Source organism: Triturus cristatus, chromosome 12 (genome assembly GCF_964204655.1).
Source record: "Triturus cristatus chromosome 12, aTriCri1.1, whole genome shotgun sequence".
Taxonomy (NCBI): Eukaryota; Metazoa; Chordata; class Amphibia; order Caudata; family Salamandridae; genus Triturus; species Triturus cristatus.
This window is the reverse complement of record NC_140595.1, coordinates 718,361,339-718,377,759: the sequence shown is the minus strand read 5'-3', so window position 1 is coordinate 718,377,759 and position 16,421 is coordinate 718,361,339. Positions and strand designations below refer to the sequence as shown.

General features: G+C 46.8%; 1 non-coding gene across 1 annotated transcript; it reads left to right on the top strand.

Annotated features, from left to right (window-relative positions):
• The first annotated feature begins 3,481 nt into the window (after window positions 1–3,481).
• TRNAV-AAC (transfer RNA valine (anticodon AAC)) lies at window positions 3,482–3,554 on the top strand. The gene has a single exon. It is a non-coding gene; the product is annotated as a tRNA-Val (tRNA).
• The last annotated feature ends 12,867 nt before the right edge of the window (window positions 3,555–16,421 follow it).

Below are 16,421 nucleotides of genomic sequence, written 5' to 3'. Positions count from 1 at the left end.
AGCCAGGATAGTTTTACTCCACTGGCATGGAGAGCACGAGACCCACACCTGGAAATACATGTCCCACTCACCAACGCAGGCACCCTTGCACCTTAGTGAAAGGGTGCCTGAGTTGCATTCAAAATTGTTTCTGTGAAGGAAGAGGCCCCTTCCCGCACAAAACGATCCTGAAAGGCATTTTCCTCTATCTATGTGTGCTGCTGAATGCAGCACACATAGAAAGAAGAAGTAATGAGGAGAAATAAAGATATTTCTCCTCATTCTGCCTTTCCTGGGAAGGTGTATCTTTTTGGCGCATTCCCAGGTTTACCTGTTCTGGTAAATCTAGGAATAAGCCAAAATCCATGTCTTTTGCATGGGAACACGCATGCAATGCCCACGGAAAGCCTTCCCAGAGCAGAGTAATGCAACGCAGCGATTTGCACTGTGTTGCTTTACTCAAGATTTATGAAGCCACTCAGGGTTTCGCAAAGTGGCCTTGCGTGGCTTCTTAAACTTCAAATTAATCTAATTTTTCAGTTGCGTAACGTTGTGTGGTGTAAGCGCGATGCAACTGGGTTCATAAATATGGCCCCTGCTACTTACATCCGAGCCAAAACAGAGCAGAAGAGCTGTAATTCTAGCACAGGAGGCATCACGCGCTGCAAAACTCCCCTAAGTTAACTTCATACTGTGTCTTGTACTGAAAGAGTGTGAAGAATATTTCTTTGAATAATTCACTACTTAGTCCTTTACGTCATCGGATTTTCCATTGTTGAACAAGTAAAACAAAGTTAGGGAGCACGCTATAGCTTTCAATAAGTACAGGTGCTTAGAAGACCCGCCGGTGCTGGGTCTTGTGCCTCTGTAGCCTCATCTCACTTCGGGCTGTGCTGGCTGTGCAGAGCCAGCAGTTGCTCAAATGATGTCTGATCAGGTCTATCCACAGTACGATGCTATTGTACATGACAGGAACATCTTATGGATTTTAGGGGCCATGGGCCAAACGTATTTTGCGGGCCCCTGTTCTGAACAGATTTGAATTTATTATTCATATTTCTGCTCTTTCCTGTCCTCTTTGGCCAGGTCATTGACAGTGCACAGTAAAATTTGTCCAAATTCTAAAGTTGTTGCATCTAATATTCAGGGATAATGATGTGTTTTCAATATTGTAACATAACAGCAGCTCACCAATTTTACTGCAAACAATCTCTGTGACACCCTCTCCTTTCTCATATGCGAGGTCCTGGTTTGTGCTACTTGCTGTCTACCTCCTCCCCAGACATCCGCAGCAGTGGTGTCATGGCATCCATCATTCACACGCCTTCTCGGCTGCTTCAGTCTCCTCTGACCTGTGTGGCGGTCAGCACACAGGAGTCCAGCTATCTGTAGGTGTTTATACGTGTCCAACTCCTTTACTGTAAATAAACAAAAGGACATTCACTCTTCAGCTCGTACTGCCTACGAACGGAGGGTTGTGTTCTCCGTTACTCATACATGCCAACATTTCAGAAGAGCAAAGTGGGAGATTTTTTTTATAAATCAGGAGAATGGGGTCGTGAATCGGTTTACTGTCATGTGTGGGCTTTGGAAGTGTGCTGCTGCAGGATCGGACATTTGAAACGCAAATGCACATTTTTGTCTTACTTTTCAGAAGCACGGAGCGCAATGGCAGGCAGAGAGAGGGTGATTCAAGTGTTGTGCACTGGCCTGGCAGGTTGCTGGCAGTGCATACACCAACCCCCCCCCCCTCCCTAGTGTGTGGCAGCATGGGCTGAAACAGCTTCCCAGGCACACACACACAGCCGTCCCCGAGTACTTCACAGGTCTTTAAAAGACCATTCGCTTGTTAATGAGGCTTTGTTGGTTTTTCACCCCTCCTAGAGCTCCTGCATCGCCACTCTGACTATTGCTGGAAGAATTAGCACGTTATACAATACCAAGGCCTGTCAGCTGAAACCCCGAGGAATCGGGTTTCTAGATGCTTGAATCGGGAGGCGGGAGACTAGCCTTGAAATCGGTAGTCTCCCGCCTGAATAGGGAGGGTTGGCATGTCTGAACTTACTGCCTCTTCCTAACAACGCCTTCCTCAATGTCACAGAGTGAGAAAGTGGAGCTGGAGGAACTGGATATTTCAGGGTTGTTGGTTTGCGTGGCTTGTCTGGTCAGATACTACTGGGTGCATTTATCTCTTCTCGCATTCTGCTGAGGCCGCTGCTGCTGCCGCTCTTCGCCTTAGTAATTAACCTACCAGAACTGTCCACTGTCGGCAGGAGGAAGTCAAATAATGTAGGATGCCAATTCCCACGTATATTGCAGCAGAGTGGCGCAGCGGAAGCGTGCTGGGCCCATAACCCAGAAGTCGATGGATCGAAACCATCCTCTGCTAGCATTTTGCCCTCTCTAGTTTTTTTCCATCACAATAATTTGTGCTTTTGGACATATATCTGTCTTTTGTTCTCTATTGTGTGATTTCGTTATATTACATATGCTCAGCTGCGCTGTTACCGTTACGCCCACAGGCACAGCACATAATTCGGGGGCAGTTCTGTATCAGAACCTCACAACCTCTGAAGCGCGCGCGCCGGTGGACAGCACATAGGTGGGAAGGTGGCTGGCACCGGACACGCGGCGCTATGTAATTTACATTAAAGTAATATAGTTGAGGTAGAATCGTGCCCTGAGCAGCCTTGGTCGACAGTTGACTCCTCCAAACTGCAGTTACGATAAGTCTGCAGTGGGTAGGCGGGGTTCACAACGGGCTTCTAAGCACGTGCTCTGGTTAGAAACGACTCAGTGCTTCTAATCCTATCTCACCCTCCCAGCCGCGAGAACCCGTGAAATGTTGGACGGAGCTGTGAGTTCGCCAAGATGTATTTTTCTACGTTTTGGCCCAGTAGCTATCTATGATCAAAAGCCAAAGTGTCACCAGCGTAGGGAATTCATTGAACTATCACACATCTGCGCAGTGTATACAAGGGCTAAGGGTGTGCCTATGATGTAAAATGATCACACTGGTGCTGTGTGTATTGGGAAATAAGCTGCTTTCCTGTTCCAGTAACAGGGTTATTTGGTATCTTAAAGTGTTCACCTAGCCTCCCCCACCCCCGCCCCCGTTCCCCACACACATTCTCTCAACCCTTGATCCTGGGCTGACAACGATGGGGGGAGGGGGAGCTTTTAGAGAGCAAACAAAAGCAACGGTTCTAAAAGTACCCAAAAGGAAAGACATGAAAACACAGGAAATGAATAAACAGAAGCAGTTTCAACTGACACTAGGTGACAGTCAAAGGACATTTTGCAAAGAATGCATAGGCAGATCGAAAGCCATTCCAGTGGCGAGTCTGTAAGTCCTACTGCCAGCATAAGTGAATACAGAGAAAAAGGGGAAAACATTTAATGCTTCTGATAATTAAAGTGGAAAATATAATGAATATACACAGTTGTACTGAGTCCCGATCTAGAAATCAATAACACCTAGTTCACCTTCACATTCCATCTGGTTTCCGTAGTGTAGTGGTTATCACGTTCGCCTAACACGCGAAAGGTCCCCGGTTCGAGACCGGGCGGAAACATTTTTTTTCTTCATAAATATTTCGCAAATGGAATCATTAAGTTGTTTTCATATTATTGTACTTTTCTAAACGCTAAACCCTCTGCCTGGCATCGGTGTCATGTTCATTGCTTTACTTAAGACATTTCTGTCCTAGCGCCATATTCACACACACGAATGTTCTGTTGCATGAGGAGCTCACGACCAGCTATGTGACATGATTGCATTGCCACACTATGGATCCTTATCTGGTGTATACCAGCAGTTATTCTGCTGTCATCATGTGAAACAGAACGGGTTGAATATTTGCTACGTTTATTTTTTCTTTATGCTCGTAGGGCGAGAGGTGCCACAAAGTCTGTTCCAATCATCGGAATCACAGTGCTTAATTTGAGCTGGTGGTTGCAGGTGTAGCCCACCTGCACTTGTTTTAGTGACCGGCGCTTATTTTCAGGCGCAGCTCCTCCGTAATGGTGGAGGAGTATTGCCCCACAGCCCACGCCTGCAGAGGGCAGTTATTGTCATTTTATTTAGGCTGTCTGCCGGAGCCCCCAGTGACTATAGGGCAGGGCCGGGCATGTAATGGAGGAGTATGTGTGCTTGGCCGGTCGTCCTAGGCCGGCCAAGCACACATGCTCACTTGGGGCATATCTACAAGGAGACGGTATAAAATTAGCGTCGCTTTTGCGGCCGTTTTCGGCCGAAAAGCGGCGATAATTGTATCGCTATATCAGCAAGGTCACGCTAATGCGTGAAACCTTGCCTTAGCGCCTGAATTCCTAACGCCCATCTTTGCATCTCTAATGAGATGCAAAGGGGGCGTTCCTCCCCAGGATAACGGGAGAAATGTCGCTAAACGACATTTCTCCTCTTATCAAGCCTCACGCAAAGCAGCATAGCGACAAGAAAAGTAGCGAACTCTGTTATCGCTACTTTCCTTATGCCTGCTTTGAAACTGATTTAGCCATGATATCCTATGGAAGGTGGATATCATGGCTAAGTATGTGAGGCCCTATCAGCAAGCTATCGCCAAACTTCGTGGGATTATCTCTGGGTTTCCAGCGATAATCTCACTTTTGGCAGTTAGCGCTAGGATTTTTATCGCTTTTGAGATAAGTGTTACTAATAGCGCGCTATCTCAGCGATAAAAATTCACGCTAGCCGGCGATAATTATCTTAGCGCTAAGTGCGCTTAGCGATAATTATCACCGGTTGTTGCTGATATGCCTTAATGTTTCTCAAACCCGGCTGTGTCACACAGCCGGGTTGGAGAAAAGGCACAGGCTCCAATGCAGTATCTGAGTGGCAAATGAGGCCGCTCAGACTAATCCTGGCGTTCTCCTGTGAGAGCAGTGTCTAGATTGGATGTGGAAGCTGTGCCCTGAGGGCTCATCCCAGCGCCGGGCGCTAGGCATGGGCAGTGTTGGCAGCTGCCCAGGGACCACACTCACTTCAAAACATGGGGCCCCACTTCTGTCTGAAATGCTACACTTTCATAGTCAGCCCACCTTCTCCTTCAGGGCCCCCTCCACAACCTGATCACATTGCCAATGTTGAGACAGGTCTCTTGACCTCGCTGGTCAGGGCATGGTGGCATTCCTGAGGCTGCAATGGTGGGGGGAGGGGAAAGACTAGGTAGGGGACGTGATGGCAGCAAAGCCAGCAATTATGTCGGCTCTCAGGGACAAGGGCGGGGCAGCACCTCTGTTAAAAATCTGTGGAGAAGTCTTGTCTGCCCTTTGTGTATTCTGTTTCCAGGCAACAGAAGTCTCTTTTGTTTCCAAAAGGAGCCAGACATTCACTGGTACTTGGGCCATTATCCAGTTCTGTGAAGTCCCGAAGTAGGCATCGCAGCGTCCATCAGGCTGCAAGGCCTAGATGTGGGCCCCTTTTGCAGGGCTTTGTAGCCATTATGTAGTGCTAGGAAGCCCAGGGCAGGTGGGCCCTGCCCTTGCCGTCTCAGCGTTATGCTGTCAGATCACCACATTTTATTCCACAGAGGGACTAGCATGTTTGCTTCCCAGCCCAAATCACCATTGCTAAACTTAGAGGGCTGTCTAGTACATGCAGCTAAGAGTGGAAAACCTGTTAGTTAAGTTTCTATTATTTTGCTAAGTCTTTGATTACTTTGCACTCATTTTTCTTTTGTGTTTGTTTGTGAGCGCTGTTCTCAAAAGATGAGGATTATTTTATTGCAAAGCTACATTGTTTATTTCTTATGTGTATTTTCTGAAATTATGTTTTAACACATAATCATGCAGTACACCCCAATGCACATCACTCCAATCCGCACTACTCCAATCTACGCCAATCCACCTCACCTCACAACATACAAATCCGCCCCACTTAATCCAATCCACCCCAGAACAATCCAAACACCTCCACTCCACCACACTCACATCCTCCCACCCCAGTCCAATCTGCTCATTCCAATGTAACCCACTCTAGTACAAAACAATCTGCACCACTCCATCCAAAACAATCTGCTCTGCTCCATTTAGCCTCACTCCAATCTGCCCCACTCCAACTTGCCCCACTTCATTCTGCCTCACCCCAGTCCACCCACTCCATCCTAATTTATCCTACTCCAATCGACCACCGTCACCCAACTCCAATCCACCCCACACCAATCCAATCTCCCCAATCCAATCTACCCCACTCCAATCCAATCCATCTCACCTCACCTCAACCACATCCAATCCACCACTCCCTAATCCATCCAACTGCAACCCAATCCACCCGAATCCCCAAAAATCTGCCCCACAACAATGTGTCCCACCCTAATCCAAAACAATCTGCCCCACTCAATCCGAAACAATTGACACACTCCAATCCAAAACAATCTGCCCACTTCAGCCCAAAGCAATCTAACCCATCCAACCAACTCCAATCTGCTCCACTTCAACCCAAAGCAATCTGCCCCATTCAATCCAAAACAATCTGCACCACTCCAATCTGCCCCACTCCATCCAAAACAATCAGCACCACTCCAATCCGCCCATTCCAATCTCACCCACTCCATTCTGCCTCACCCCATTCTGCCTCACCCCAGTCCACCCATTCCATCCTAATTCACTTCACTCCAATGCAACACAATCCACCCACTCCAATAAAAACACCCCACACCAATCCAACCCACCCATATCCAATCTACCCCACTCCAATCCAATCCACCCCCTCCCCAATCCATCCCACTGCATTCCAATCCACCCCACTCCAATCCAATCCACCCCCTCCCCAATCCATCCCACTGCATTCCAATCCAACCCCACTCCAATCCCAAATAATCTTCCCCACAACTATCTGCCACACCCAATCCAAAACAATTTGCCACAATCCCAAATAATGTGCCCCACCTCAACCCAAAGCAATCTACCCCACTCCAATCCAAAATAATGTGCCCCACTCCCATCAGCTCCACTCCAGTCTGCCCCACACTAATCCGCCCATTCCAATCTGACCCACTACATTCTGTCTCACCACATTCTGCCTCACCCCAGTCCACCCATTCCATCCTAATTCACTTCACTCCAATGCACCACAATCCACCCCACTCCAATAAAAACACCCCATACCAATCCAACCCACCCCAATCTAATCTACCCCACTCCAATCCAATCCACCTCACCCCACCTCAACCCAATCCAATCCACCTCCTCCCCAATCCATCAGACTGCACTCCAATTCACCCGCTCCAATCCCAAATAATCTTCCCCATAACAATCTGCCCCACTCAAACCAAACCAATTTTCCCGACTCCAATCCAAAATAATCTGCCCCACTTCAACCCAAAGCAATCTGCTCCACTTCAATCCAAAACAATGTGCCCCACTCCCATCAGCTCCACTACAATCTGCCTCACTCCAATCCCCCATTCCAACCTGACCCACTCCATTCTGCCTCACCCCATTCTGCCTCACCCCAGTCCACCCATTGCATCCTAATTCACTTCATTCCAATGCAACACAATCCACCCCACTCCAATAAAAACACCCTATACCAATCCAACCCACCACAATCCAATCTACCCCACACCAATCGAATCCACCTGACCTTAACCCAACCCAATCCAATCCACCCCTCCCCAATCCATCCCACTGCACTCAAATCCACCCCAGTCCAATCGCAAATAATCTGCCCCACAACAATCTGCCCCACTCAATCCCCAAAAATTTGCCGCACTCCAATCCCAAAAAATCTGCCTCATTTCAACCCAAAGCAATCTCCCCACTCCAACCCAAAACAATGTGCCCTAATCCCATCAGCTCCACTCCAATCTGCCCCACTCCAATCAGTTCCAATCCAAAACAATCTGCCCCACTCCAATCTGCAACCCTCTAGTCTTCCCCACTCTAATCCAAAACAATCCGTCCACTCCAAAACACCCAATCCAATCCACCCCAATCCAATTCACCCCAAACCAATCTAATACACCCTTTTTTAATTCACCATACTCCAATCCACCTCGATCCAATCCTCTCACCCCATTTCAATCCACCCCACTCCAATCAAATTACTCCACCTCACTCCACCCTAATCTACTCCAGTCCAATTCACCCTCTACCTCAATCCACTACAACCCACTCCACCTGATTCCACCCCATTTTACTCTACGGCACCCCACTCTACGACTCTGCACTCTACAACACTCTCTGCCACTGAACCTGTGATCTCTACTCCCCTCTGCTCAACTGTATGACACTCTACTTCCCCTACTCCACTCAACAACACTCTTCTCCAACAAATCTAGTCTATGACACTCTACTCCTTCCACTCGCATCAAGGCCACTCCATGCCACTAACTTTTAACCATGCTGAAGAGCAGCCACACTGGTGTACAACCTGGCAAATCCACATTGTCAAAGCCAATAGTTTTTATAGGCGAGACCTATTAACCTTGCCAATGCTTGGTAACAGTGATGTTATTCTGAACCTTTGACTAGAATAATTAGCATGTTAAGATGCACACAACTCATTGGGTATTAACGCAGTGGTGAAACGCACAATAGCTATGTGGTGGTGTGTCAAAGGTATTTTTAGCTGTCATTTGAACGATCTCTTACATATAATGGTGTTTCATTCATCTTTTTCTAAGTACTTACTATTATACTATTTAATGATGCACATATGATGGACCCAGAAAGGACGATTGTGGCTTGCTTTGATTCAAACTCCTGATCTGCAGTTATACAGCCACAAAACTATTCTGCAACCGTGAACAAACTGAGGCCTTTGCTTGCCTCCTCCCCTGGCTTTGTTTATTTAAAGCTTTGCTATCCAATACTAGGCCCCAATTATTAGTGACCACACATAAAGGCTATAGGCCTTGCATGTATTCAGCTTTGTTTGTTGCATGTACTGAGCACAAACCCACTTTACGGAGAGATCAGAAGGAAGACTGATATTGTGCGAGGGCTTCCTATTGGCCTCGCGTGCAAAGGTGCAGCCATAGGGAGGAAATAATGCGTACTATCTAATTCCTTAACCCCCATCTACAGACTATTGTTTTGGTACATTGGCAAGATGGCAGCCAATTGGAGCTTTCTTTTTCAAGGGTTTATCCCTGATAAACGTGATTTGTAGTGTTGTGAAAAGCAAACGTTACTGTTACCCAGTTTAAGGATACGTTCATCGTAGGCTGGACAGCCTTTTAAGTGAGTAATTCAATAGGGACACTTATGAAATGCTACATGAAAGATGCCACTCTTATGTCAGCTAGCCTTCTCGAGGTTGCACACTGATCACAACAGAAGTCACGTTAACACCACCCAGCAGCCTTATAGGTTGATATTCAATGCTGTGTGACCCACAGCAGTAATTTGGAAGCATTTCTAATTCATTTTATTGGTATTTCAACTTTTCAAGTGTGCCTTACTTCGGTGTTCTAATTAACATATTGTATGGTATTGTAGCATTTGTATAGCTCTTGCTACCCATATGGGAGATGCTGAAGCACTTATACCAACATAGATAGCAAGCTATAACATGTAGGGGGTGTGGTTGGAGGGGTGTTGTTTTGTTTTGAACATACGTGTAATATGTTTTTATGTGATGCGTGATGACCATGAGGTATGGCTTACGTTATGTGATGTGGCACCGCAGAGTGAGATGGGTGAGGGTATGTGAGATTTGTGGTAAATAATTTAATTACCGGAACTTAATTTGATGCGGAAAATCTATAACAATAGCTCAGTAAAATAAGAGGCAGAATCAGGGCCTACTTGCCTGGACTGTAAAATGGCATAAGTGAACCATATAAAGTCGGTGGCCTTTCATACTTAGGAATGGAATATCCGACCCATTCATGGCGGATCTGAAAGAGGACATGTTGACGGTGGACGCACATGTGTTTGCGTCTTCATAACTGGAACTGGAGGGAACATACATGTACTTATGATTTATACATGAAACCGTTGGGGTCCAAGATAGGGGACATAACTGATCATAAAAATCCATATTTCCACATTCCCTCCTTGTCCCCTACTTGCCCGTCAAGAGATATCAATCTTCATCAATCCGTTGATCTGTTCATATAGCATCATTTGTTCTTCTTTTTTCTTCTGGAATGAATGAAATCTTGGTGGTGGAATACACGATGTGGCACACAGACCACAGATCGCTGGTCCACATTGTAGGCATAGACAGCAACTGAATAGTATGAGAAAGCCAATACCTAGGAAGGATAGGACCTTCCATCCAAAGGTAGATAATACACTCCAAAACCAACCGGACCAAGTCCAGGTGCCTGGATTCTGGTGTATCTGGCTTACAATCTTATGAAGGCGAGTTATGGCTTTATATACAGATGGCGAATTTTCTGGTATGAAAATGCAACAGCTCGATCCGATAACCCTACAAGCTCCGCCCCTATCGGCCAGGATGACGTCAAGGACAAGACGATTTTGAAGCACAACAATCCGCATAGCAGACTGCTCTTCTGTTAAATTGCCTAAGGCGGAAATAGTTTCGTTCACTACTGCTTCAAGGGTTCTGGTTAATCTACGTATCAGCTTACTATTGGTAACTGTACCTATATAGGGAAAGAGACCTTTATTGAAATCTGTGTATTTTTCCCATGCGGTCTCAGTGTAATCGACTATTGGGAGATCTCTCCTTTCTCTATTGTGTACTAAATGAGTGTTTCTGTGATAATCAGGAGGAGCTAGGAAAACAGGTGGCAAAAGGAATCCGATGTAGCAGGTACCATCCCAATCTAGAGGCAAACGTATATATGCCGTCTGACCACATATGAAGTAGGAATGGCGGGAAGCTCTAAATGTAGACTTGCCTTGATCACTAAATTCTATCACAGTGGTGCATCTACTATGGCCCATATGTATGGAACCATTCTTTCTTACACACAATTCACCTTTAACTGGAAATACTGACATGGCGGGCAAAATTGGTGTAGCTTCAGATTCAACGTTCAGGATCATAAGATTAAGCGTAAAATTACCTAATCCATATACTTCATTTTCTAGATCAGCGAGGTGGTACAGAAATAAAAAGCGGGCACAGAAGCGGAGCGGCGAGCGAGGGGCAGGGGGCACAGACAGTCACAGGCACAAAATCAGGGTCACAGTGGCAAAAAGCAGAGGAACAGCACAAGGGAAATGGCACAGAGCAGAGCGGCGAGCGGGGGGCAGGAGGCACGGCAGTTACAGGCACAAAATCAGGGTCACAGCGGCAAAAAGCAGAGGAACAGCACAAGGAAAATGGCACAGAGCAGAGCGGCGAGCGGGGGGCAGGGGGCACAGCAGTTACAGGCACAAATTAGGGTCACAGAGGCAAAAAGGGCAAAGAGACAGCACAAGGGAAATGAAACGAACCTAAGGCCACCACTGGCCACCAGGGATGAGGCGCAGGTGGAAGTCTGCGGGTGGTGGAGGGCCTCGACTTCTCCGGCGGCAGCAGCGACAGCGGGGGTGCAGGCGGAGCTGCAGCGGGGGGGGAGCGACCTACCAGAAGGTCAAGGGTCGTATGTTTAACATACTGACCAGAGCAGGGTTGCGGATGCCCTGTTAATTAGCTGTGACGTCGGAGACGTTTACGCATGTTTTTAGAAACAAGGTGTGCAGTCTGCTTGTGCTTTACACATTCATAACCGGCTGAGAGATACTGCCTTAAAGAGATCTCCCACAAGTAAAGTCATACAGTGCAACACACACAGCGAGCTGGTCATATTAAATACCTTGTGGTGCTTCATGCACAGAGTGTGGTATAAACATATGTACTTCGGAGGCATGTGTGTGAGACATGCCCTCAAGCAGTGCTTCTCAAACGGACCCACAGAGATGGTGGTGTCGCTAGAGAGTTAGAAAATCGCCAATTGAGGCAGAGCCTGTAGTCGAGGGCTGTGAAAATACTAAATACTGGTGTGGGGTTAGCCAAATCGTTGCATTGTAGAATGAAGCGGGCGCTGTAAATCGCCACAGCCCATGAAAAGGACGCTGTGGGAATGAGTTGGTATCCCACAAAATAAGGGAAGCATCTGTTGTTTGAAATCGCTGCAGCCCATGAAGCGGACGCTGTGGCTATTTAAAAAAAAAGCCCAAGTAGTATCAAAAACGAAACTAACAAAGCCCTACAGCGCAATAGAACTGGAGTTGGTCGGTTCTGCTTCCAATAAAAACAGAAGTGATGCATCGACCAGCAACCAATAGGAAGGCTGGTAAATCACAGTAACCGTAAATAAACCAATTGCAAGCAGGAGGCAAGCAGCAGACGGGATTACCCTAGCTATACGGATTACTAGATGTCTCGGAGAGACAGCGCATGCACGCTGCCTACGCAAGACCTAAAAATGTACATTAGTCCAAAAGAGGATAATGTACATCAGTCCTAAAGAGGACAAATGTACATCAGTCCAAAACAGGAGAAATTTACATCAGTCGCAAAGAGGAAACGTGTACATTTGCCCCAAAATAGGGTGAAGGTTGTGACGTTCGTTGACCGACAGCCCCTTGGCAGAGAAACCATTGGTAAAAGGTTTACATTGCCAGAGTAACTGTGATTCTACAGTTGAAAACCTGGGGGCATATTTATAATATTTGTTATGCAGTGCAGCGCAGCAAGTCACTTTCTACTCTACACTGCATGACCAGGATAATGCAGAAGTGCACCGTATTAGAAAGAATACAGCACATTCCTGCCCTTACTTCTGTTCTGGTGCCATTTTTGGCAAAAAGAACAATTGATGGACAGAATGTCGAACAATGTCATACATTCACCTGGGCCTAAATCCATCAGTTTTTTTGCTCACCATGCCATTCCAGTTTGAACCCAGCCATATGCAAATCAGTCTTGACCCTGTGCCTCGTGGGAACATCCAGCCCGAACTGCCAGGCCAGGTCTTCCCTGGACTGGAATCAAGCATCCTAGGACCGGTTTCAGGGTTTCACCCCTCATCAGCCAGGATAGTTTTACTCCACTGGCATGGAGAGCACGAGACCCACACCTGGAAATACATGTCCCACTCACCAACGCAGGCACCCTTGCACCTTAGTGAAAGGGTGCCTGAGTTGCATTCAAAATTGTTTCTGTGAAGGAAGAGGCCCCTTCCCGCACAAAACGATCCTGAAAGGCATTTTCCTCTATCTATGTGTGCTGCTGAATGCAGCACACATAGAAAGAAGAAGTAATGAGGAGAAATAAAGATATTTCTCCTCATTCTGCCTTTCCTGGGAAGGTGTATCTTTTTGGCGCATTCCCAGGTTTACCTGTTCTGGTAAATCTAGGAATAAGCCAAAATCCATGTCTTTTGCATGGGAACACGCATGCAATGCCCACGGAAAGCCTTCCCAGAGCAGAGTAATGCAACGCAGCGATTTGCACTGTGTTGCTTTACTCAAGATTTATGAAGCCACTCAGGGTTTCGCAAAGTGGCCTTGCGTGGCTTCTTAAACTTCAAATTAATCTAATTTTTCAGTTGCGTAACGTTGTGTGGTGTAAGCGCGATGCAACTGGGTTCATAAATATGGCCCCTGCTACTTACATCCGAGCCAAAACAGAGCAGAAGAGCTGTAATTCTAGCACAGGAGGCATCACGCGCTGCAAAACTCCCCTAAGTTAACTTCATACTGTGTCTTGTACTGAAAGAGTGTGAAGAATATTTCTTTGAATAATTCACTACTTAGTCCTTTACGTCATCGGATTTTCCATTGTTGAACAAGTAAAACAAAGTTAGGGAGCACGCTATAGCTTTCAATAAGTACAGGTGCTTAGAAGACCCGCCGGTGCTGGGTCTTGTGCCTCTGTAGCCTCATCTCACTTCGGGCTGTGCTGGCTGTGCAGAGCCAGCAGTTGCTCAAATGATGTCTGATCAGGTCTATCCACAGTACGATGCTATTGTACATGACAGGAACATCTTATGGATTTTAGGGGCCATGGGCCAAACGTATTTTGCGGGCCCCTGTTCTGAACAGATTTGAATTTATTATTCATATTTCTGCTCTTTCCTGTCCTCTTTGGCCAGGTCATTGACAGTGCACAGTAAAATTTGTCCAAATTCTAAAGTTGTTGCATCTAATATTCAGGGATAATGATGTGTTTTCAATATTGTAACATAACAGCAGCTCACCAATTTTACTGCAAACAATCTCTGTGACACCCTCTCCTTTCTCATATGCGAGGTCCTGGTTTGTGCTACTTGCTGTCTACCTCCTCCCCAGACATCCGCAGCAGTGGTGTCATGGCATCCATCATTCACACGCCTTCTCGGCTGCTTCAGTCTCCTCTGACCTGTGTGGCGGTCAGCACACAGGAGTCCAGCTATCTGTAGGTGTTTATACGTGTCCAACTCCTTTACTGTAAATAAACAAAAGGACATTCACTCTTCAGCTCGTACTGCCTACGAACGGAGGGTTGTGTTCTCCGTTACTCATACATGCCAACATTTCAGAAGAGCAAAGTGGGAGATTTTTTTTATAAATCAGGAGAATGGGGTCGTGAATCGGTTTACTGTCATGTGTGGGCTTTGGAAGTGTGCTGCTGCAGGATCGGACATTTGAAACGCAAATGCACATTTTTGTCTTACTTTTCAGAAGCACGGAGCGCAATGGCAGGCAGAGAGAGGGTGATTCAAGTGTTGTGCACTGGCCTGGCAGGTTGCTGGCAGTGCATACACCAACCCCCCCCCCCTCCCTAGTGTGTGGCAGCATGGGCTGAAACAGCTTCCCAGGCACACACACACAGCCGTCCCCGAGTACTTCACAGGTCTTTAAAAGACCATTCGCTTGTTAATGAGGCTTTGTTGGTTTTTCACCCCTCCTAGAGCTCCTGCATCGCCACTCTGACTATTGCTGGAAGAATTAGCACGTTATACAATACCAAGGCCTGTCAGCTGAAACCCCGAGGAATCGGGTTTCTAGATGCTTGAATCGGGAGGCGGGAGACTAGCCTTGAAATCGGTAGTCTCCCGCCTGAATAGGGAGGGTTGGCATGTCTGAACTTACTGCCTCTTCCTAACAACGCCTTCCTCAATGTCACAGAGTGAGAAAGTGGAGCTGGAGGAACTGGATATTTCAGGGTTGTTGGTTTGCGTGGCTTGTCTGGTCAGATACTACTGGGTGCATTTATCTCTTCTCACATTCTGCTGAGGCCGCTGCTGCTGCCGCTCTTCGCCTTAGTAATTAACCCACCAGAACTGTCCACTGTCGGCAGGAGAAAGTCAAATAATGTAGGATGCCAATTCCCACGTATATTGCAGCAGAGTGGCGCAGCGGAAGCGTGCTGGGCCCATAACCCAGAGGTCGATGGATCGAAACCATCCTCTGCTAGCATTTTGCCCTCTCTAGTTTTTTTCCATCACAATAATTTGTGCTTTTTGACATATATCTGTCTTTTGTTCTCTATTGTGTGATTTCGTTATATTACATATGCTCAGCTGCGCTGTTACCGTTACGCCCACAGGCACAGCACATAATTCGGGGCAGTTCTGTATCAGAACCTCACAACCTCTGAAGCGCGCGCGCCGGTGGACAGCACATAGGTGGGAAGGTGGCTGGCACCGGACACGCGGCGCTATGTAATTTAAATTAAAGTAATATAGTTGAGGTAGAATCGTGCCCTGAGCAGCCTTGGTAGACAGTTGACTCCTCCAAACTGCAGTTACGATAAGTCTGCAGTGGGTAGGCGGGGTTCACAACGGGCTTCTAAGCACGTGCTCTGGTTAGAAACGACTCAGTGCTTCTAATCCTATCTCACCCTCCCAGCCGCGAGAACCCGTGAAATGTTGGACGGAGCTGTGAGTTCGCCAAGATGTATTTTTCTACGTTTTGGCCCAGTAGCTATCTATGATCAAAAGCCAAAGTGTCACCAGCGTAGGGAATTCATTGAACTATCACACATCTGCGCAGTGTATACAAGGGCTAAGGGTGTGCCTATGATGTAAAATGATCACACTGGTGCTGTGTGTATTGGGAAATAAGCTGCTTTCCTGTTCCAGTAACAGGGTTATTTGGTATCTTAAAGTGTTCACCTAGCCTCCCCCACCCCCGCCCCCGTTCCCCACACACATTCTCTCAACCCTTGATCCTGGGCTGACAACGATGGGGGGAGGGGGAGCTTTTAGAGAGCAAACAAAAGCAACGGTTCTAAAAGTACCCAAAAGGAAAGACATGAAAACACAGGAAATGAATAAACAGAAGCAGTTTCAACTGACACTAGGTGACAGTCAAAGGACATTTTGCAAAGAATGCATAGGCAGATCGAAAGCCATTCCAGTGGCGAGTCTGTAAGTCCTACTACCAGCATAAGTGAATACAGAGAAAAAGGGGAAAACATTTAATGCTTCTGATAATTAAAGTGGAAAATATAATGAATATACACAGTTGTACGGAGTCCCGATCTAGAAATCAATAACACCTAGTTCACTTTCACATTCCATCTG